The 21064-nt window shown below is 44.4% G+C and overlaps 1 protein-coding gene across 1 annotated transcript in view; it reads right to left on the bottom strand.

Annotated features, from left to right (window-relative positions):
• LOC124556143 (glycine-rich cell wall structural protein-like) overlaps positions 1 to 1498 on the bottom strand; it is a 139865-nt gene extending 138367 nt beyond the window's left edge. The window contains exon 1 of the mRNA XM_047130157.1: positions 1442 to 1498. The gene's annotated coding sequence lies outside the window, so the exon portion shown is untranslated. The remainder of the gene's footprint in view (positions 1 to 1441) is intronic.
• Between the last annotated feature and the right edge of the window lie 19566 nt (positions 1499 to 21064).

Below are 21064 nucleotides of genomic sequence, written 5' to 3'. Positions count from 1 at the left end.
TCTTGCTCTCGATGAGTCGGTGCCAACAGCAGACATAGAAAATTAGGTAAACATTTGTTGGCCCCATCTTTCTTGCCTTACACACTAAGGTGACAAAAGTCATGGAATGGCGACGTGCACATATATCTAGCGATAGCACCGCGTACACACGGTATATAAGGGTAGCGCATTGCCGGAGCTGCCTTTGTGTGCAGGTGTTACAATTCAACACGGTTACGTCATGATTGTGGCAACACGAGGGGAATAAACAGACTTTGAACGCGGATTGGTAGTTAGAGCCACACGCCTGCGACATTCCATCGTTAGGGAATTCAGTATTCCGAGATCCACAGCATCAAGAGTGTGTCGAGAATACCAAATGTCACGCATTATCTCTCACCACGGACAACGCAGTGGCCGACGGCCTTCACTTAATAATCGAGAGCAGCGGCGTTTGCATAGTGTTTTCAGTCCTATCAGACAAGAAACACTGTGTTAAATAACCGCAGAAAGCAATGTGGGACGTACGACAAACGTATCTGCTAGGACAGTTCAGTGAAATTTGATGCTAATGGGTTCTGGCAACAAACGCCCGATGCTAGTATCTTTGCCAACAGCACGATATCGCCTCCAGCGCCTCTTCTAGGCTCGAAGCCATATCATTTGAACCCTAGACTGGAAAACCGTAGCTTGGTATGTTGAGTCCCGACTTGAGTTGGTAAAAACTGATGGCAGGGTTGGAGCGTGTCGCAGACAACGCGAATTCATGGAGCCAGGTTGTCAAAAAGGCACTGTGCAAGCTGGAGGTGGTTAAATAATGGTGTGGGCTGTGTTTACGTGGAATAGACTGGGTTCTCTGGTCCTGCTGAACCGATCAATGACCGTAAATGGTTACGTTCGGCTACCTGGAGACCATTTGCAGCCATTCATGGACTTCACGTTCCCAGACAACGGCGGAATTTTTGTGGCTGTCAAATACACCATGTCACCGGGCCACAATTGTTCGTGATTTCTTTGAAGAACATTCTGGACAGTTCGAGAAAATGATTTGGCCACCCACATCGCTCGACATGAATCCCATCGCACATTTATTGGAATAAACGGAGGTCAGTTAGTGGGCAAAATTGTGAGCGCCTGAAGAAGCAGCGTAGCTCAATATTTCTGCTTGGAACTTCCAACGAGTTATTAATTTCATGCTACTTCGAGTTGCAGTACTACGTCGGGTAAAAGGAGGCACGGCATGATATTTGCAGGTATCCAATCACTTTTATCACCTCAACTTATGGTGAATGCAAGTGACAAATAAGTAAACAAGAGTGACTAAATTAACTAATCTTTTGTTACAGATGTCTGTGGAAATACCTATATTCGAAGGAACGGTGACAAATGTTAGTCGCTACCGAAAACTATCCCCATTCTGCTTATAAGCTAACTAGGATTCTAGCAACTTTTACTGTCTTACCTGTGCATAGTATGCTCGACAAAATGACCGCCAGCAAGATGGCGGCCACAGCGACAGTTGTCTTCATGTCGACTGTAGCCGAGGAGGGAATGACGGTTGGCTTTTATAACCTCACCGGCACGCTCCGACTGCACTCCCACTGTCAGGTTGTGTCATACCGGAGCCATAACGAACCTCCAACTGCCGGTTATAGTCTCTGACTTTCGTGAAAAGAAGTTTCTCGAAATGCCGGTTGAGGCAAGTTTCAGCTGTAATAATAGTGCTACTTACGAATATAACGAACCACCACGTGCCAGTGATAGTCTCTGAATTTCAGGAAAAGAAGTTTCTCGAAATGCCAGTTGATATAGCTTTCATGTAATAATTGCGCTACTTGCGAATTTCTCGGAGACATTACAGAAATATGTCTCTCTAAAACTGTTATGTATCTAAGCGTTTTCATTTTACTGTACGACGCGCGATGTTCTACCGTTTACTACAGGTCGTAATCCACTGAAATAAAGTGAGGAAAGACTTGCCATTCCGCAGGCACCTACGACGTCCGTTAGTGCCATCAAGTCTTCCGACTCCTGCATCTCTTCCTAGAAAAAGCGTACAACTACCACCGTCATATGTTAGAAATAGCTCTTGCCGAGAACCCGACAAAACTCTGGTCCTACGTAAAATCGCCAAGTGGATCTAAGGCTTGTGTTCAGCCATTCGTTGACAAGTCTGGTGTGGCAGTCGAAGATAGCAAAAGTAAAGTCGAAGTGTTAAAATTCGTATGTAAGAAATCGTTCACGCAGCAGAATCATACAGACATTCCGTCATGTGACCATCGTACAGACTCCCGGATGCAAGACAGTAATAATCGCCGCTGGTGTAGAGAAACAACTGAAACAATTGAAAGAGAATAAGTCGCCAGGTTCTGAAGGAGTTATATTTCGGTTTTACGAAGAACACGCTACGGCGTTGGCCCTCACTTAGCTTGCATTTATCGCGAATCTCTCGTCCAGTCCAAAGTCCCTAGCTACTGGAAAAACGCACAAGTGACTCCTGCATATAAGAAGGGTAAAAGAACGGATCCGCAAAATCACAGACAAATTTCTTAAACATCGGTTCGCTGCAGAAGCCTAGAACATATTTTCAATCCACATATAATAAATTTCATTGGGAGGGCAGTCCACAAATCAGCATGGTTGTAGAAAGCATCGTTTGTCGGTAACTCTGCTTGCCCTTTTCTCACATGAGATTATAAAAAACCATGGATAGAGGGTAACAGGTGGCTTCCATATTCCTAGATTTCCGTTAAGCATTTGACACGGTGCCACACTGCCGGCTGTTAACGGAGGTACAAGCATATGGTATAGGTTCCCAGATATGTGAGTGGCTCGAAGACTACTTAAGCAACAGAATCCGGTGTGTTGTCCTCGACGGCGAGTGTTCATCACAGACAATGGTATCGTCAGGAGTGCCTAAGGGAATGTGATATGACCGCTGTTGTTTTCTATACACATACGTGATCTCGAAGACAGGGTGAGCAGCAGTCTGCTGCTGTTTGCTGATGCTGTTGTGGTGTGTGAGAAGGTGTTGTCGTTGATTGACTGTATACCCGGGCCGCTGAAACATTTCACTTCAAGGCCATTCCCCAAGCACCGTAGAGTTGGTAGTATAACTAACAAACAAGTGAGGAATGGGAGGCGCCGCGTCTACAGCACCCAACGAACTCGTTGACAGCACCGAACAAAAGCCGGTTCTTGCGTCCACGCTACCACGTTGCCGGCTTTCGTGCAAACATTGTATGTTACAGCGCGAACGCCTGCTGTTGTGTTGTGTTACCGCCTCGACTACAGTTCTCGTTTGTTAAACAATGTCTCCAAAACGATGTCGTTCACCAAGCGACAATCCGTTCCCCGTGGAGTACCATTAAATAGTCAGGCTTTGGAATTACTACGGCGGACGCGTGAGTTTTACGAGCAAGAAAAAGAATTTGTTTCTGTTCATGGGCATGCGTCGATTCCTGCCGATAAAGTTTTAGAGCGTACCTCGAAAACTCTAGGACTCAGTGAAAGAACAGTTATAAGGAAAGGGGTGCTACTTCAAGACTTACAAGACAGTGAAATAAACAGTGTGGAAGAAAGCCCCTGTGGAAGAAACAGTGTGTTTTTAAGTACTCCGGGTAAGAAAAAGAAGCAGCCTCGTCCTATTACAGATATTGACTCTTTCCAATCCGATGCAGTTCGTCGGCACATAAACGGATACTATAAAATAAAAGAATACATCACAATACCGAAGTTGCTAACTTCTTTAAAAGAAAGTGAACTTTTCTCAGGGGGGAAAACGCCACTTAAGATGATATTAAAAAGTATGGGCTTTAAAAGGTTAGATGGACGAAAACTGTTACTAGAAAAAGCTCATGTCGTTGCAGCTCGTACCATTTTCTTACACAAAATTGTAGGAAAGGACATACACTCAGTCATATGGTTAGACGAAACCTGGCTCAACGCTGCAGAATCAGCTGAGAAATGCTGGACAGATGATACTCCGAATAGCAGCGGTCATCAGCCAACAGGAAGAGAATCACGATTAATTGTGGCCCATGCGCGATCTTCAAACGGCTTTGTGCCTGAAGGACTTCTAGTTTTTCGATCGAAAAAACCGGTAACTATCATGAGGATATGGACCACCCACGGTTTCTACAGTGGTTTAAAAACTTGTTGCTCTAGTTTAGTGTTCCGACCGTTTTGTGATGGACAATGCACCGAACCATTCCGTCCACAAGACTCAGAGGGCCATAGACACGAGTTCCCAGGTAGATGCCGTGTTTCTTGACTTCCGCAAGGCGTTCGATACAGTTCCCCACAGTCGTTTAATGAACAAAGTAAGAGCATATGGACTATCAGACCAATTGTGTGATTGGATTGAAGAGTTCCTAGATAACAGAACGCAGCATGTCATTCTCAATGGAGAGAAGTGTTCCGAAGTAGGAGTGATTTCAGGTGTGCCGCAGGGGAGTGTCGTAGGACCGTTGCTATTCACAATATACATAAATGACCTTGTGGATGACATCGGAAGTTCACTGAGGCTTTTTGCGGATGATGCTGTGGTATATCGAGAGGTTGTAACAATGGAAAATTGTACTGAAATGCAGGAGGATCTGCAGCGAATTGATGCATGGTGCAGGGAATGGCAATTGAATCTCAATGTAGACAAGTGTAATGTGCTGCGAATACATAGAAAGAAAGATCCCATATCATTTAGCTACAATATAGCAGGTCAGCAACTGGAAGCAGTTAATTCCATAAATTATCCGGGAGTATGCATTAGGAGTGATTTAAAATTGAATGATCATATAAAGTTGATCGTCGGTAAAGCAGATGCCAGACTGAGACTCATTGGAAGAATCCTAAGGAAATGTAATCCGAAAACAAAGGAAGTAGGTTACAACGGTACGCTTGTTCGCCCACTGCTTGAATACCGCTCAGCAGTGTGGGATCCGTGACAGATAGGGTTGATAGAAGAGATAGAGAAGATCCAACGGAGAGCAGCGCGCTTCGTTACAGGATCATTTAGTAATCGCGAAAGCGTTAAGGAGATGATAGATAAACTCCAGTGGAAGACTCTGCAGGAGAGACGCTCAGTAGCTCGGCACGGGCTTTTGTTGAAGTTTCGAGAACATACCTTTGCCGAGGAGTCAAGCAGTATATTGCTCCCTCCTACGTATGTCTCGTGAAGAGACCATGAGGATAAAATCAGAGAGATTAGAGCCCACACAGAGGCATACCGACAGTCCTTCTTTCCACGAACAATACGAGACTGGAATAGAAGGGAGAACCGATAGAGGTACTCATGGTACCCTCCGCCACACACCGTTAGGTGGCTTGCGGAGTATGGATGTAGATGTAGATTTTAGATAAAGCTCCCACCACTAGTGACCGTAAAGAAACTAAGGTGCAGTGGTTGCAGGCGAGAGACATTGCTGGGGACATGAGCATGCCAAAATTGCTGTTATACTCGCTCGTGAAACAAAATAAGCCTGTGACGCCTAAATACGTCGTAGATGAAATTGCAAGCGAACAGGTTCACTTGGTAATTAGGCTACCGCCTTATCACTGTCATTTTAATCCAACTGAATTGGTTTGGAGTGAAGTCAAGGTGTGCATTACAAGTATCAACAAGACTTTTACTATAACAGAAGTGGAAAGACAGCTACGTGAAGGTTTTGCTACTTTAGACGCTGCATCATGGAGGACAAAGTAGACCATGTAGCTAAACTGATAAGAGAAGCACAGACTATAGATGGCATTATAAATGAAAACGAACAGTTAATGATTTCTCTTAATGATGATGATGATGATGATGATGACGAAGACAACGGTTTTGGCGCCGATTCCGATGACTGTGAAGGAGAACTGTAAGTAATTGCGCCATTGACATCGTAAATTGGTGAGTGTAAATGTATATAGAATTAATTCATTTTCTCTCTGTTATCAGGTAGGCTATGTATATTTTGCTTTATTTCTTTCTATGAGTTTTACATGCAGCTATTACTGTAACACTTTGGACGACTTTTCGTAGATATTGTCATTAACTTCAGGTGTTTTTATTTCCCGGTTTAATATACCATCAAATGCTTGGTCTCCGTCGTCGTTCTCTCCATTTTAAAAAAAAACGTAGTTTGTTGCACTTACGTATAAACGTTGATTGTTGCTTACATTTTCAAAAGGTACTTCGGAGTTGTGGGCGTGTGCGGTGGCAGCTATTGCAACCTTGCAATCGCAGTGTAGCCAACCACACGCGAGCTGTCAAGTGACATGTTTCACCGGCCCGGGTATAGGAGGATACAAGATCACTACGATGAAATTTCTAGTTGGTGTAATGAATAATTTGCTGCTTGACACAGTCAAGTCGATTAAATATTTAGGCATAACGTTGCATAGCAACGTGAAATGGAATGAGTATGTAAGGATTGTCGTTGGGCAGGAGAATGGTCCATTTTGGTTTATTGGGAAAATTTTAGGAAAACATGGTTCATCTTTAGGGAGACCGCATATAGGACGCTACTGCGACCCATTGCTGAGTACTGTTCGAGTGTTTGGGATACCTACCAGTTCGAATCAAAGGAATACATCGAAGCTACTCAAAAGCTGGCTGCTAAATTTGTTACTGGTAGATTCAAAAATGGTTCAAATGGCTCTGAGCACTATGGGACTTTACATTTGAGGTCATCAGTCCCCTATAACTTAGAACTACTTAAACCTAGCTAACCTAAGGACATCACACACATCCACGCCCGAGGCAGGATTCGAACCGGCGACCGTAGCAGTCGCAACCGGTAGATTCGAACAACATGCAAGTATCAGGGACTCAAACATGAATCACTGGAGTGAAAGCGACGTTCTTTTCAAGGAGCTCTATCGAAAAAAAATTATAGGGAACCGGTATTTGAGGCTGATTAAAGAAGGATTCTACTGCCGCCAAACTGCTGTCGTACCTAGAAATATCCGAACGGCTTGAATCGTGTTTCGCCTGAATTACATGCAACCCACATAACTTAACTGTCGTGCAGGTCCCCTAATCTCTTTCCTGTACAGTCTTCTGACTATACAAGATGGATACCGCAAGAGAACACTATAGAATATTGTGCTTTAAGGTAATCGGTCAAGATGTGAATCGACACAACAATATAACAAATACTAGGAAACACGTCATTAGACAATCCTTAACGCTAGTAAACTCAGGTTTGTTACAGGAAGTGATATTTCAAAATCAGTACCACACTCAATAGAATTTAGGTTAACCAACACTGTCACATAAGTCATTCGAGCAATCTTTAGGCAAAATTAAATATTTTTATGAACAAGTGATTCTGAGACCATATCTGGAATCCTAAAGTTCTATGACAACTCGAAGTATTTATGCTCTTTAAATTAATTAACTATTTCCGGCAAACGTTGTTCCTGATACGAGTGGTTGGTCATAAACTGGATGTTCAACTAACCAGTTAAAAGCAGCGCAATTAACAGCAGCGAGCGCTACATGGAAACCTCAAAATTAACATAATATCACCAGTAACTTTTCTGAACACTTGATTTAGCAATTATTTGTGCACATTTTTAACGACTGGACGAACGTTTCTGTTTCGGATCTGGACTGAAACCAGGCACCTATAGTCATTGTAATTAACTAAAACTTTCCTGCCTGACCGACACTCAATCACAACATCGTACGTCATTGGCGACGAGGCACAAAGAGTTTTGAAATATCGACGTTTTCACCAGTATCAGTTAGCAGATCTGAACTTGAAAATATCTGTGCTCCGCCAGGAATCCTATCAATACCTTTATCTCCCTGTTAACTAACTTCTAAAAATGTTTGATATAATTTCAGGGAACAAAATTTGAAGGTGTTTGAAACAAAGTGTCATGAGGTTAAATTCTGTGACACAATCTCGAATCCAGGGCGTAATCAGATTGCTAAGTTATTAAAGTCATCTGTTAGATATCGATTTTCATCAGCAGTGCGATGTTTGAAGATAAAATGAGGATACATATACATACTTTATGTGATCAAAAGTATCCGGACATACGTATTTCATGCTGGCACTTACTGTCAGGTACTCCATATCAGCGACCTCAGTAGTCATTAGACATCATGAGAGAGCACAAAGGAGCACTCTGCGGAACTCACGGACTTCGAACATGGTCAGGCGATAGGGTGTCACTTGTTTCATACGTCTGTATGGCAATTTCCACACTCCTAAACATCCCTCGGCCCACTATTGTAGGGGGACATAGTTCATACTGCACCACGCTGCAGTGTTGCCAGATGTATCCAAGATGGGGATGATGCCTTCATCCAAGATGGCGGCATGTAGACATGGCAACAGTGCATGACGTCATCCAAGATGGCGGTCGTGACTTCATTCAAGATAGCGGATTTTGACGGAAAGATAGATCAATTGGGCTACCTCCACTAACCCAACCCCCGCTCCCCCCCCCCCCCCCCCCCCCCCCAGAAAATGGCGGGAAGTTTAAATTGCATCAGGACAATGCAACACACCTCTACTAACCTAAGAAAATGGTGGGAAAAAAGGTCACTTGGGTTACCTCCACTAACCTAAGTCATCCAACCGACACCTCTTCCTAGGGATTGGTGAAAAAAGGACTCAGCCGTTGCTGGGTTGCTGGAGAGAGGAAGGAGTGTACTTTACTTATTTTGTAACAATTTATTTAGGGATGGAGTTTGAAAGATATTATATTTATCACACGCTCTGACATGCTTGGAGTTACGCCACCCAGCCTACAGACCTGTAAACTACTTCTAAATTACCGAAATAAACCATGTATAATGCTCTGCAGACGCACATGCTAATTGTAAACTGTCAAAATAACACACTGCACAGCCTTCAGGCCGGCAAACCACTCAAAATAATGCATTACATTTATGTCCAGAGAGCCAAACAACTCATAAATTGTCAAAATAATAATCCATCTAAAAGACTTTGAAAACATGCTTGCTAATTGGCAACTGTCGAAATCAAGCACCAATCTCTACTTAAACAATTTGAGGCACTACTGCCATCCAGTGTGTTTGCCAACTGGCCTAGTACACAGTAACACCAGCAGATGGCGATGTCGTCCACTCCGTGACGTAATCCATGATGGCGGCCATGACGTCAGCTGTGGACAAAAGTACTGTTATCCAAGATGGCGGTTTTTGGCGGGAAACAGAGCGTTCACAACGAGGTCTGGACCTAGTATGCAGTACTGCCACCAGATAGCACTGTCATCCATTTTGTGACGTAACCCAAGATGGTGGGGGAAAAAGGCAGGAAACAGTGTGGTCACCAAAAGGTCTGGACCTAGTACAGAGCATTGAAAACACATGCACTGACACGCTTGGGGTCACGCCACACAGCCCACAGACCTGTAAACTACTCCTAAATAACGCTCTGCAGACACGCAAACAACTCAAAGTTACCGAAATAATTTCAGTATGCAGCACACAGACATGCAAACTCCTCCTAAATAATGCCTAAATAATGCAGTACACTGATGTAGTCGTAAACTGTCCAAATAATGCATAGCACAACCTACAGACCTGCTCACGAAATAATGCAAAAGACACGCAAACAACCAGCAGAGCGCGCAAAGTGACGTACAGGTGCCTGTTCCAGTCCCTCAACCATTAAGAAGTAGCATCACTTTCATACTTGACACCTGAGAAATTTCTCTCGAAATACGAGATCACCTAGGCACTGTTGCTGACGTAACCGGAAGGGAGCAGAGACGCAAGCCAGTGCGAGCCAAACCTCTCACACTGCTGCTGCTTACAGCGAGCAGGTGAAAGTTAGGTATATTTTCAGGTATAGTTAGAGTTCTGCGAGTGTTATGATGGCGTCACAGAACTCCAAAACACGCTCACGCCGATCCCATATGTGAGACACCTCTGGGCAGCATGTGTGTTTACCATTGCCGACAAATTACCTATGGAGACTGACGTCAGAGAATGGCACAGCGTGCACTGTTCCTAAGGATCCTAACTGAACATGCGAGCTGCATCTAGCCACGTACATGTAACCAGTGTGGCTGACGCATCATGCAAAATTTTCGTCCTGCTATCAATATACGTCTCAGAAACAATAACGTTCTCACCGCTTAAAGCCTGTGCACGCTCGCAAAAACACCATTAATCATTCTTGTTGTTTGGAAAGAGAGCACTTTCTAAGCACAGACGGGGGGTAAATCATAACAATTATGCAAACAGAAATAGAAGTACTGTCTTACAGAAGAGAAAGAAATGGCCGGAATTTTCGGTATCCTACAGCTACACGTCCTAATGCCACAGTGGTGGATGAGTGATGGCATCCCCACCAGCGAAGGATGGTCTGCTTCAACTTGTCTTTGAACACTTGCTTTCCCAGAACTTTATGTACATACATGGCCTCCATCTTGTTTGAATCAGTTTGTAGATGCTCCTATGTCCCAGCACAAAGGATGTCTTATGAATGAACAGAGCATTATGATTGTAGTTTGTACTGATCACCATATTACATCGACAATTAAACCCTTCAGAGTGGCCTACAGACCGTCAAATATGGTAAGACTCTCCCACTGGGGGCAGCTTGAATATTGGAGCATGAAACAGATCACCAACCAGGCAATATATCACTGCATACTGTGTCGATGTAGAAAACATACAATTCGTATCCTGCACCATACAAAATCAGCAATTTTACTTCATTTGTACATTTACCGCTAAGACAGACAGCACCGTATACACTCCTCACAGCACTAGATATTTCCCTGCGAGGTCGGCGGTCATCACCCCCCCCCCCCCCCCCCCCGCCCCCCCACTGGTGACCAGAGCACCCGAAGTCACTCTCGGAACTGTTCTACAAGTTCAGGCTTGTTCCCCCTCGCCACAAATGCGTTACTGTTTCTGATCCAGACCTCCTTCCTTGCTTGCTTTGCTACACCTATCTCCAGATTCTGGGATTACAAGAACACATGTATTTTCCATGGTTTGTCGTAATATTATACGATTTTCGCGGTACTTCTCGATATCAAGCACACAGCAGTATCCTACCGATCACTCGCGCAACATGATTCTGAAGACATAGACTGGAAATTATTTCTCTACAAACCCAAAACTTTAGCTAGGTGGGGTGAGCTGTAAACCACTGACTAACTAAAAACTTGTCATGCCTGCGAAGACATTTACACGTAAACTAGAAAAAATAGAAAAAACTGATATTTCCACTCGCCGATAATGATGTCAGTAATATAGCAGACTCCAAATCATCCCTATAATTTACAAGGTCAACTAAGGCGTTTCTCATGTCTAGAGACCCGGCAAATGTGTCTTCCACACGCTAGATGCACACACCGCAATCGACCTGTTCTCAACTAAATAAAGGAGTGAAATGTGAAGAAGCAGTAGCCGAACAATTTACATGGGAGGGAATAATGGTCCAGTGCAAACACACCTCCATATTCAATCTTCTCAAATCTCCGCACAATCACGAAAGCTATCCAACACATACTAAGTATTAGTTCGCTATTCGTTCGTCTAGAGGGAAATACGGTTAAGTCATCTACATTCCTACACTCCGACAGACCTCTCCATTTGGACAGCTCCTACAGTTAACAGGAAACATGTATCATCTCCGTACAGGTCACCGGCGCTGGACGCCAAGCACACACAGGTAGAATCATCATCTTAAGAAATCGATCGCATATATATTTCATCCCTGTACTTACAGCTACATGTTACGATCATGGTCTCAGTTGAATGAAATTCGACATTGAGCGAAGTATCGGAAATACACTCTGCTGACGGATGTGGCTCTGGAAATAGAAATATCAGTAGCATTCTTATGACTTGTCATACTCTTCCCTTTGCTGTCACAGTATTCCACGTCAAATGCACACCTTCCTTTGCGCTTATCTGAACACAAACACATACCTTATAAGCCTGATGCTCAAGGCGAACCTATCACGCAACCCCTACTACTAAATATGATACTTCGTCAATAGCTGATCGGTAGCAGTACGAAATAATACTAACCGAAAATCAGCGATGGGTGGACATGTCTCATAAGTTTTTCTTGTGAGTGCTAGCAGCGTGTCTTAGAAAGGGAGGCCTAATCGTCTTACAAACCGCTTTACCATCACAAGCGGTCTTGATTCTACAGGTGCACACAAGTATCCATGTTAAAAGCTATACCGGCTTCATAAATCCACATATGGCACTACCTACAAATGATGTGGTTTTTCCAGAGAAATACCATAACACTGGATGTAGACGGTGATCGCTGAAGTGTGTAGTGTCACGTAGAAGGAGGTGTAATTATATGAAGACAAACACTAACTCACTTAACGAAGGTTTATTCAGCATTTGCACATACAAGAACGCGGAGCGAACTGCCTCCAGACAGTACACATACAGTATATATACAGTATACATACAGAACATTCCAGTACAATGATTTTTGACATTTGTGGATACTTCTAGAATGTATTCGAACCGAATATAGATATTAAAGTTTTACATTTCACGTGAGTTTTGAACTCACCACCCTCCATGCAACAGTCTAGTATCATAACCACCACACCATGGTGTCTTTGCTATTCAGCTTCTTTTGCGACATTGCTCCCTCCTTAAGAGAACAGCGTCTCGGTGTTACGTGCTCCTAGTCCGGGAACAAGTCATCCGTTCTGCTTACCCCGACTCCCAATGACTGATGTTCGCCCTGGCGGTGATCTTCTTAGAACTTCCTTTGCCGCTACACTCTTCGTCACCTTTCCGCTTGTTGTCTGTCGCTGGAGCTTAGAATTTACCCTGGGTTGCAGGATCCTTGTAGGGCTTAATTCGAAGGACGTGGACTTTCATCGTCTTTCATCGTCTTGTGTCGGGGTCAAAATCTTCAACTTCATAAGTAACATCAGCCAATTGCCTTACAACCGTATAAGTTCCAAAGTAGCGCCTGAGGAGTTTCTCAGAGAGTCCAACCTTCCTAACAGCAGTGAAGATCAAGACGAGGTTACCAGGCTGGTAGACAACAGGGCGGTGGCTGGCGTCATACCTTCGGAGTTCGTTTTCTTGAGCCTGCAGCGTGCGGAGTCGAGTTAACTGCCGAGCTTCCTCAGCTCTGGTTAACACCTGGCTGATGTAGTCGTCGTCCACGTCATCAGGATGTAACGGAAACACAGTGTCCATCGTCGTAGTCGCCTCACGCCCATGCACCAGGAAAAATGGCGTAAATCCTGTGGTGTCTTGTTTGGTGGTGTTGTAGGCAAGCGTCACGAAAGGTGGCACCTCATCCCAGTTGCTCTGCTCAACAATGACAAACATTGATAGCATGTCGGCCAAGGTCTTATTAAGGCGTTCAGTAAGCCATGTTGCACCGACGGTTTATCTCTGTCACAAGATGCGATTGAAAAACTTTCCGTCGATCCGTAATTAGCTACCTTGGGGCACCCTGTTTTAATATAATGTGTTCCACGATGAATTTGGCTACCTCGAATGCTTCGGCTGTTTTCACGGCTTTTGTAATGGCATAGCGTGTCATATAATCAGTGCAAACAATAATCCATCTATTACCACTAGCAGAGGTTGGAAATCGTCCGAGGAATTCAATCCTAACACGGTGGGAAGGCGTTTCGGCTGGTGGAATTGGTATGAGTCGGCCAGGTGGTTTCTGAGGAACTGCCTTTCTCCTCTGTCATTCTCGGCAGTGTGACACATAGTGACGGACACTCCTAAATAAACCTGGCCTTAAAAATCGCTTGAGGATCCTATCGTATGTCTTAATAAATCCTAAATGTCCTACCTCCGGTGTGTCATGGAATTTATGTGGAACATCTAAGCGCATATGTGTAGGAATCACTGGTAGCCATCTCTTTCCAAACGGATCAAAGTTTTTCTTGTAAAGTAATCCATTAACCACTTTAAACTGTTCTTTCGCACCCTCTGACCGATTTAAGGCAAGCAAAATTTGAAATATCTTGGCGTCCTTCTTCTGCTCAGCAGAGAGATCCTGGAGTGCTGCGAGACAGTCACTGTCTTCATCAAAGACTTGATGGTCTTGCACAGGGTTTCTTGAGAGACAGTCGGCATCTTGGTGTTTTCTTCCACTTTTGTACACTATGGTAACGTCATACTCTTGAAGACATAGTGCCCACCTGGAGAGTCATCCTGTTGGATCCTTAATACCTCTCAACCAACAAAGTGAATGATGGTCTGCAACAACTGTGAATGGCCTTCTATAGAGATACTGTCGAAATTTGTACGTGGCCCAGATTACAGCAAGACATTCTCTTTCTGTAGTTGAGTAGTTTCTCTCGGCTTTTGTAAGTATCCTAGAAGCATAGGCATTAACCTTCTGTTTTCCATCCGTAATTTGCATCAGAACAGCATCGATCCCATACCCACTGGCATCTGTATATAGTTCTGTAGGTGCTCTCTCATCATACAGACCAAGTACAGGGTCAGTCGTCAGAGATTTTTTCAGCACATCGAAAGAATCTTGTTGAGCACCACCCCAGATAAATTTAGCATCGGCTTTTAACAAGTCTTGGAGTGGTCTGGCTTTGATTCAAAAGTCTTTGATAAAACGACGGTATTAAGAACATAACCCAAGGATGCTTCTCACTTCTCTAATACTTTTAGGAAAAGGAAATTCCGTTATAGATCTCACCTTTTCTGGGTCTGGCCGCACACTTTCATTTGACACAAGGTGTCCAAGTATTTTGATTTCTTTTGCTCCAAAGAGACACTTTCTTGCATTAAGTTTCAGTCCGCCTTGTTGGAGACACTTAAGAACGTCCCTCAGTCTTTTTTACGTGTCCATCAAATGTCTCTGAGAACACTATAATGCCATTTAAAAAACAAAGACACATCGTCCACTTCAGGTGACTTAGAAGATTATCCGTCATCCGTTCAAAAGTTGCTGGTACATTACTCAAACCAAACGGCATTACCTTAAATTTGTACAGGCCCTCAGTGGTAATGAATGCAGTTTTCTCACGATCAGCCTCATCTACTTCGATTTGCCAGTATCCCGAGTACATGTCCATGGTTGGGAAAAGCTTAGCCCCCTTCAGACAATCTAGTGTATCATCAATTCGTGTAAGGGGGTAAACGTCCTTTTTAATTATCTTATTAAGCTTTTTGTTATCAACACCAAGGCGCCAACTGCCATCCTTCTTCCTGACGAGAACCACTGGTGAAGACCATGGGCTCTGCGAAGGCTGAATGATGTCATTCTTCATCGTTTTCTCTACCTCGTCACGAATTATTCAATGTTCCGCTCTCTGACATATTGGTTGATGGTCTCCAGTGCTAATCCGGTGTTTCACCGTCGATTTGTCTAATTTGCTCTTCACCTGTGGATTGAAGCATTTAGAGAACTCTTGAAGAATGGCAAGTAGCTTCTGTTGTTCCTAAGTGAGATCTGGTGATAGTTGAGCTAGATGATTTTATATCATAGTGGTAGCGCCAATTTCGCCCACGGTCTCGGCATGGGAGGTATCTATGACTCTCAGATGTTCGGCAATTAACGGCTCAGCGTTTGCTACGCACATGCGTCTTCGAAGGATCTGCTGTTCTCGTCGACAGTTAACTATCCGCAATTCACCGAATCCGTTCTTAAACAAGACGACAGACGCTGGGATGACCAAGTTATTCTTCAGTGGTACGGTTCTCTTACATTCCACTATAAGATCCATAGGTTGATGCATGGCATGACACATGACAGTTGCCTTTCTAGCGCTGACTGCAGGAATGATCACTTCATACAGCACACATAGTCTCCACACACTCGGATGTGCGTCTTCCTGTCCACAGTATCTCATCTCGTCTAGCATAATCTTCGAGCGACCATAATCTATAACTGCTTGAGAAGCTTTCAAAAAGTCCCATCCCCTGAATGACGTCATGCCTACACTCTTGTAAGATGATGAATTGTAAGGGCTGTGTATGGCGACTTATACCCACACGAATGGTACATCTTCCTGTAGGTTTGGCGTATTTCCCATTAGCCACCTTCAGCAGAGATGTTTTGTCACGACTAATACAGTTTTCTGCAACTGGCGACGGTACTTCTCCGAAATGACTGAATATGATGCTCCAGAGTCCGCAAGAGCTTGGGGTGGTCGGCATCCATGAGGATATCGACGTAGTTTCCTATCATTTTTGTAGTGATCGAAGGCAGAGGATTTTGCTCTTCGGCGGCCTCACCTCCATGGAAGGTCGCACTCTTTAGTTTTCCAGGTTGCGGCTGCTAGGTGATCGGCTGGAGCTTCTAAACGGCGATGGAGACCTTGATCGGAGTGTTGGGGAGCGTCGTCTCCAGCGGCTAGCTTGCGGCAATGGTGACCTACGTCGTCCTGCACCCACATCTTGTTGTTCATCTCCGTCGTCTCGGAGTTGGCGTCGGCTAAGATCGGTCAACTGTCTTCTGGGGCGATCGTCATCAAATATCCGCCGCCTTTCTCGACAATAGCACACCACATGTCCCGGTCGTCCACAGTGGAATCATACTGGTTGGTTATCCTTCGTCCTCCATTATGACCTCTTCAAGCGTCTCGGGTTTTTTCTCGCCGTGCAATCCAAGTGGCTTCTGAACTTCCTATCTCACTATCTGACGAAGAACATTTGTGAAATTAGTTCCTTCCTCCATCACAGGCATCGATACAACGTTTGGAAGCCGTTTACACTTTTTGCTTGTAATTATTTTTTGATGCATTGTCTCGATATACTGGCACCATTTTATGAAGTCGTCTGCTACTGAAACCTCCTTCAGGAGTAGGGCTTGATACATGTCCTCAGCAACATCCTTCATGAGATGAGCAACCTTATCTTCCTCCTTCATTCTAAGATCCACTATTTTACACAGCTCCAATACGCCTTGAATGTAGGATGCTGTAGTTTCTCCTGGACACTGTGGCCTGCACTTTAATTTATCTTCAGCCCTGCACTTCTGTCGTTGTGGGTCGCCGAAATACTTGCGCAGTTCCGCCTGGAATACATCCCATCTTGTGAACTTCTCCTCGTTGTTCTCATACTATTGCTTGGCAGTGCCATCAAAGTAGAAAAATATATTAGCCAAACACACGGTGTCATCCCATTTGTTAAATATGGCTACACGCTCATATACCTTCAGCCACTTGTTTGGATCTTGGCCATCGTCGCCAGAGAACCCAGAAGGATGTCTCATGTGGTGGCACACAGTTGCTGTCATCGTAACTTCCTCTTCTTCTTCTGTCTCCGATAGACTGCGATCTGTTGAATATGGCCCGAACTCGGGTTTCTCGCCACGTAAACGGCGGTTCTGTCGTGGCCTGATGGGAGCCACTGTGCCGTCGGTAATGTGGGCTATCACAAGTTCCAATACCCGGCGTCTCCAGCAGAATAATGTAGAAGAAGGTGTAATTAGATGGATGACGAACACTAACTTCACTTAACGAAGGTTTATTCAGCACTTGCACATACAAGAGCGCGGAGCGAACAGCCTCCAGCCAGAACACATACGGTATATATACAGTTACAGATCATGTCAGTCCAATTATTCTTGACATTTGTGGATACTTCTAGAATGTAGCTGAACCAAATATTAAAATTAAAATTTTAGAGCTCAGGCGAGTTTTTTTTTAATTTTTTTTCTGCACTACTTAAAATAACAAAATGCGTACGTAACACAAATGGGCATTTTTTTAATAGCCTGCTATTCTAGCCACTTTTTTAACAAAAATGAAAAAAAAGGAAAAAGGATTTTGGATAGTTTGTTTTTCTGCTTTTTTTATTTTTATTTTATTTTATTTTTATACAAATGGATAAAAGGAAGGCCGTTCCTCTTCGGCTACATAAACAGAATAATAGGAAGTCGTCCCGTTACGACAAAGGATGCTCCATGCTATAGCCCGCTGCGAATTTTTCGATGACTGTCTTCTCGTTGCTGTGTTGTTTCCGTTGTTTGTTCAATCTCATAAAAAAAGGAACTGGGAAGAGGTGCTATGGTTATCTTCTCATGTCATCGATAATCCAGCTGCGAGGCGGATTATGGAATGCACTCCAAAGAAAATTAGAAAAATATTGCCTATATTTAGGGTTCTTGACGATCGCACAATGTCGTTCGTTGAGGTAATACCAAAAATCGGGTACTGTCTTTTCGCCATTACCGAAGAGGTAGTGAACAGCGTGGACGCTGATCCACGTCACAGAGTTCGTTTTTGCTCTTGGGAAATAAATCTTATCGGGGAAAAGGAGTGATCGGGTAGTTATCCTGTCGGGAGTCGTGCGTGTGAGAAAAGCCAATATCTGACGCACCAAATACCAAACGTCCTTTGCCGACCCGCATTCGAAACGATGTTCATCCGTGTCAATCACTTGGCAATGTGGCACACATGGGTGAATCAACGAGGTGGATGTGATGTAGGCGGGACTGGCACAACTGTTTCCCATTAACAGTTACGTACCATGCAGATTGCACGTTAGTATCAAGGGTGGTGGCATTCACTGCCTCCCACACAGCGCGCCACTTTGTAGTGGGGTGTTTGCTTTTAATCACATTCGGCGTCCTGTTCATTTGCATGGCAGCATATATCGCCCTCGTCATCATCAAGCGTGTGGGTAGTAGTGCGGTGCGGATGTAGTTTAATTCAAGGAAGAATTGGCTAATGTGGAAGAAAGGTGCTGGGATGTCCGATATCATCACAGGGGGTGCAAGTGAGATTGGTCGTAAGGCTTCCAGTAAGAGACTTGTGAGGCACGTCGGACTTCGTCACCACAGTTGCAGGTGACAGCTGACGAACAGGGCCTTCTCTCTGTGCTGAACATGACGAAGGCCTAAACCCCTCTGCTCCTCAGGAGGGTTAGGGACTCGTAACGAATCTTAAATAACATGCCCGTATTAACAAAGGATCCCAAAACCGCCAACATGAGGTGAGCCAGGGTAGGTGGTATGGGCAGTATCTGTGCAAAATGGGGGATACGTGACGCCAAATAGACGTTAGCATATCGTGTCCGTTGCAGGAGGTCTAGATGTCTCAGACAGTGGTCACTTATTCCTGCTCTCATCTGATTCAATAAACGCCTGTAGTTCAGGGCTGTTCAGCGCTTCATGTCAGATTTGAAATCAATATCAATGCCAAGACAGCGGATTTGTCACTGATTCGTAGTGGTGCGACGCTCTCGTCGGGTAGGCTTCTGCCTATAGACAGGGCGTGTGATTTGTGGAGATTGTCATGGCTCACCGATGCCGCGCCGTAGGTCGCCACCCACGCCAGTGCTGCACGAACATCGTCATTATTGCGAAGAAGGAGTACCATATGATCTGCATAGGCAGTGCAGCAAAAAGTGTGTCCACCAAGGGACATCCCAGTCAGGCGTTGTCGGAGGCCGCAGAGGAGTGGTTCCAAGACGAGGGCGTACAATATCGCCGAAAGAGGGCAGCCTTGTCGCACCGATCGTTGGCTCTGTATCGGCGGCGTAAGACGGCCATTATACAGGGTGATTCAAAAAGAATACCACAACTTTAGGAATTTAAAACTCTGCAACGACAAAAGGCAGAGCTAAGCACTATCTGTCGGCGAATTAAGGGAGCTATAAAGTTTCATTTAGTTGTACATTTGTTCGCTTGAGGCGCTGTTGACTAGGCGTCAGCGTCAGTTGATGCTAAGATGGCGACCGCTCAACAGAAAGCTTTTTGTGTTATTGAGTACGGCAGAAGTGAATCGACGACAGTTGTTCAGCGTGCATTTCGAACGAAGTATGGTGTTAAACCTCCTGATAGGTGGTGTATTAAACGTTGGTATAAACAGTTTACAGAGAATGGGTGTTTGTGCAAAGGGAAAAGTTCTGGACGGCCGAGAACGAGTGATGAAAATGTAGCACGCATCCAGCAAGCATTTGTTTGCAGCCCAGGAAAATTGACTTGCAGAGCTAGCAGAGAGCTGCAAATTCCACAATCAAATGTATGGAGAGTCCTACGAAAAAGGTTAGTTATGAAACCTTATCGTCTGAAATTGGTTCAAGCACTGTCTGCAGCTGATAAGATTAAAAGAATCGATTTCTGTGATTTTATCCTTGCTCAAATGGAAACAGATGAATCTTTCGTTTCAAAGATTGTGTTTAGTGATGAAGCAACTTTCCACACTAACGGGAAAGTCAACTGTCACAATGTCTGTATATGGGGCACTGAGAATCCGCGGGAAACAACTCAGTATGAACGTGACTCGCCTAAGGTGAGCGTTTTCTGTGCCATTTCAGCCAATAAAGTTTTTGGTCCCTTTTTCTTCGAAGGTGCTACTGTAACTGGACTACAGTATCTGGAGATGTTAGAGAATTGGCTGTTCCCTCAGCTCGAACAAGAAGCACAACAATTCATATTTCAGCAGGATGGAGCGCCACCACATTGGCACTTATCTGTCCGTAACTACCTGAACTTCAGCTACCCGAGGCGATGGATCCGCCGCCAGGCAGCCTGTGACAGAGCACTTCATCACTGGCCTCCAAGAAGCCCTGATCTTACCCCCTGCGATTTTTTCTTATGGGGGTATGTTAAGGATATGGTGTTTCGGCCACCTCTCCCAGCCACCATTGATGATTTGAAACGAGAAATAACAGCAGCTATCCAAACTGTTACGCCTGATATGCTACAGAGAGTGTGGAACAAGTTGGAGTATCGGGTTGATATTGCTCGTGTGTCTGGAGGGGGCCATATTGAACATCTCTGAACTTGTTTTTGAGTGAAAAAAAACCTTTTTGAGTACTCTTTGTAATGATGTATAACAGAAGGTTATATTATGTTTCTTTCATTAAATACACATGTTTAAAGTTGTGGTATTCTTTTTGAATCACCCTGTATAACACCTTGGACGTCGCGCCACGTAGGAGACGCATCAGTACATTAACTGCGACGTCCGGATACCCCATGTGTCGCACGCAGTACCTCCATCAAAAACGTGTGGTCGACTCTGTCAAAGGCCTGGCTAAAGTCGAGTGAGGCCAAAATTCCTGGCAGTTGGCGAGCTTTGGCTAGCGTGATCATATCTCTATATCGGCACAACGCAGTGTGAATATTATGGTCACCACCTAATGATGCCTGGTCCTGCGACACAATACATCGAACTGATCGCT

This window comes from Schistocerca americana, chromosome X (genome assembly GCF_021461395.2).
Source record: "Schistocerca americana isolate TAMUIC-IGC-003095 chromosome X, iqSchAmer2.1, whole genome shotgun sequence".
Lineage (NCBI taxonomy): Eukaryota > Metazoa > Arthropoda > Insecta > Orthoptera > Acrididae > Schistocerca > Schistocerca americana.
This window is presented reverse-complemented; position numbering and strand designations above follow the sequence as displayed.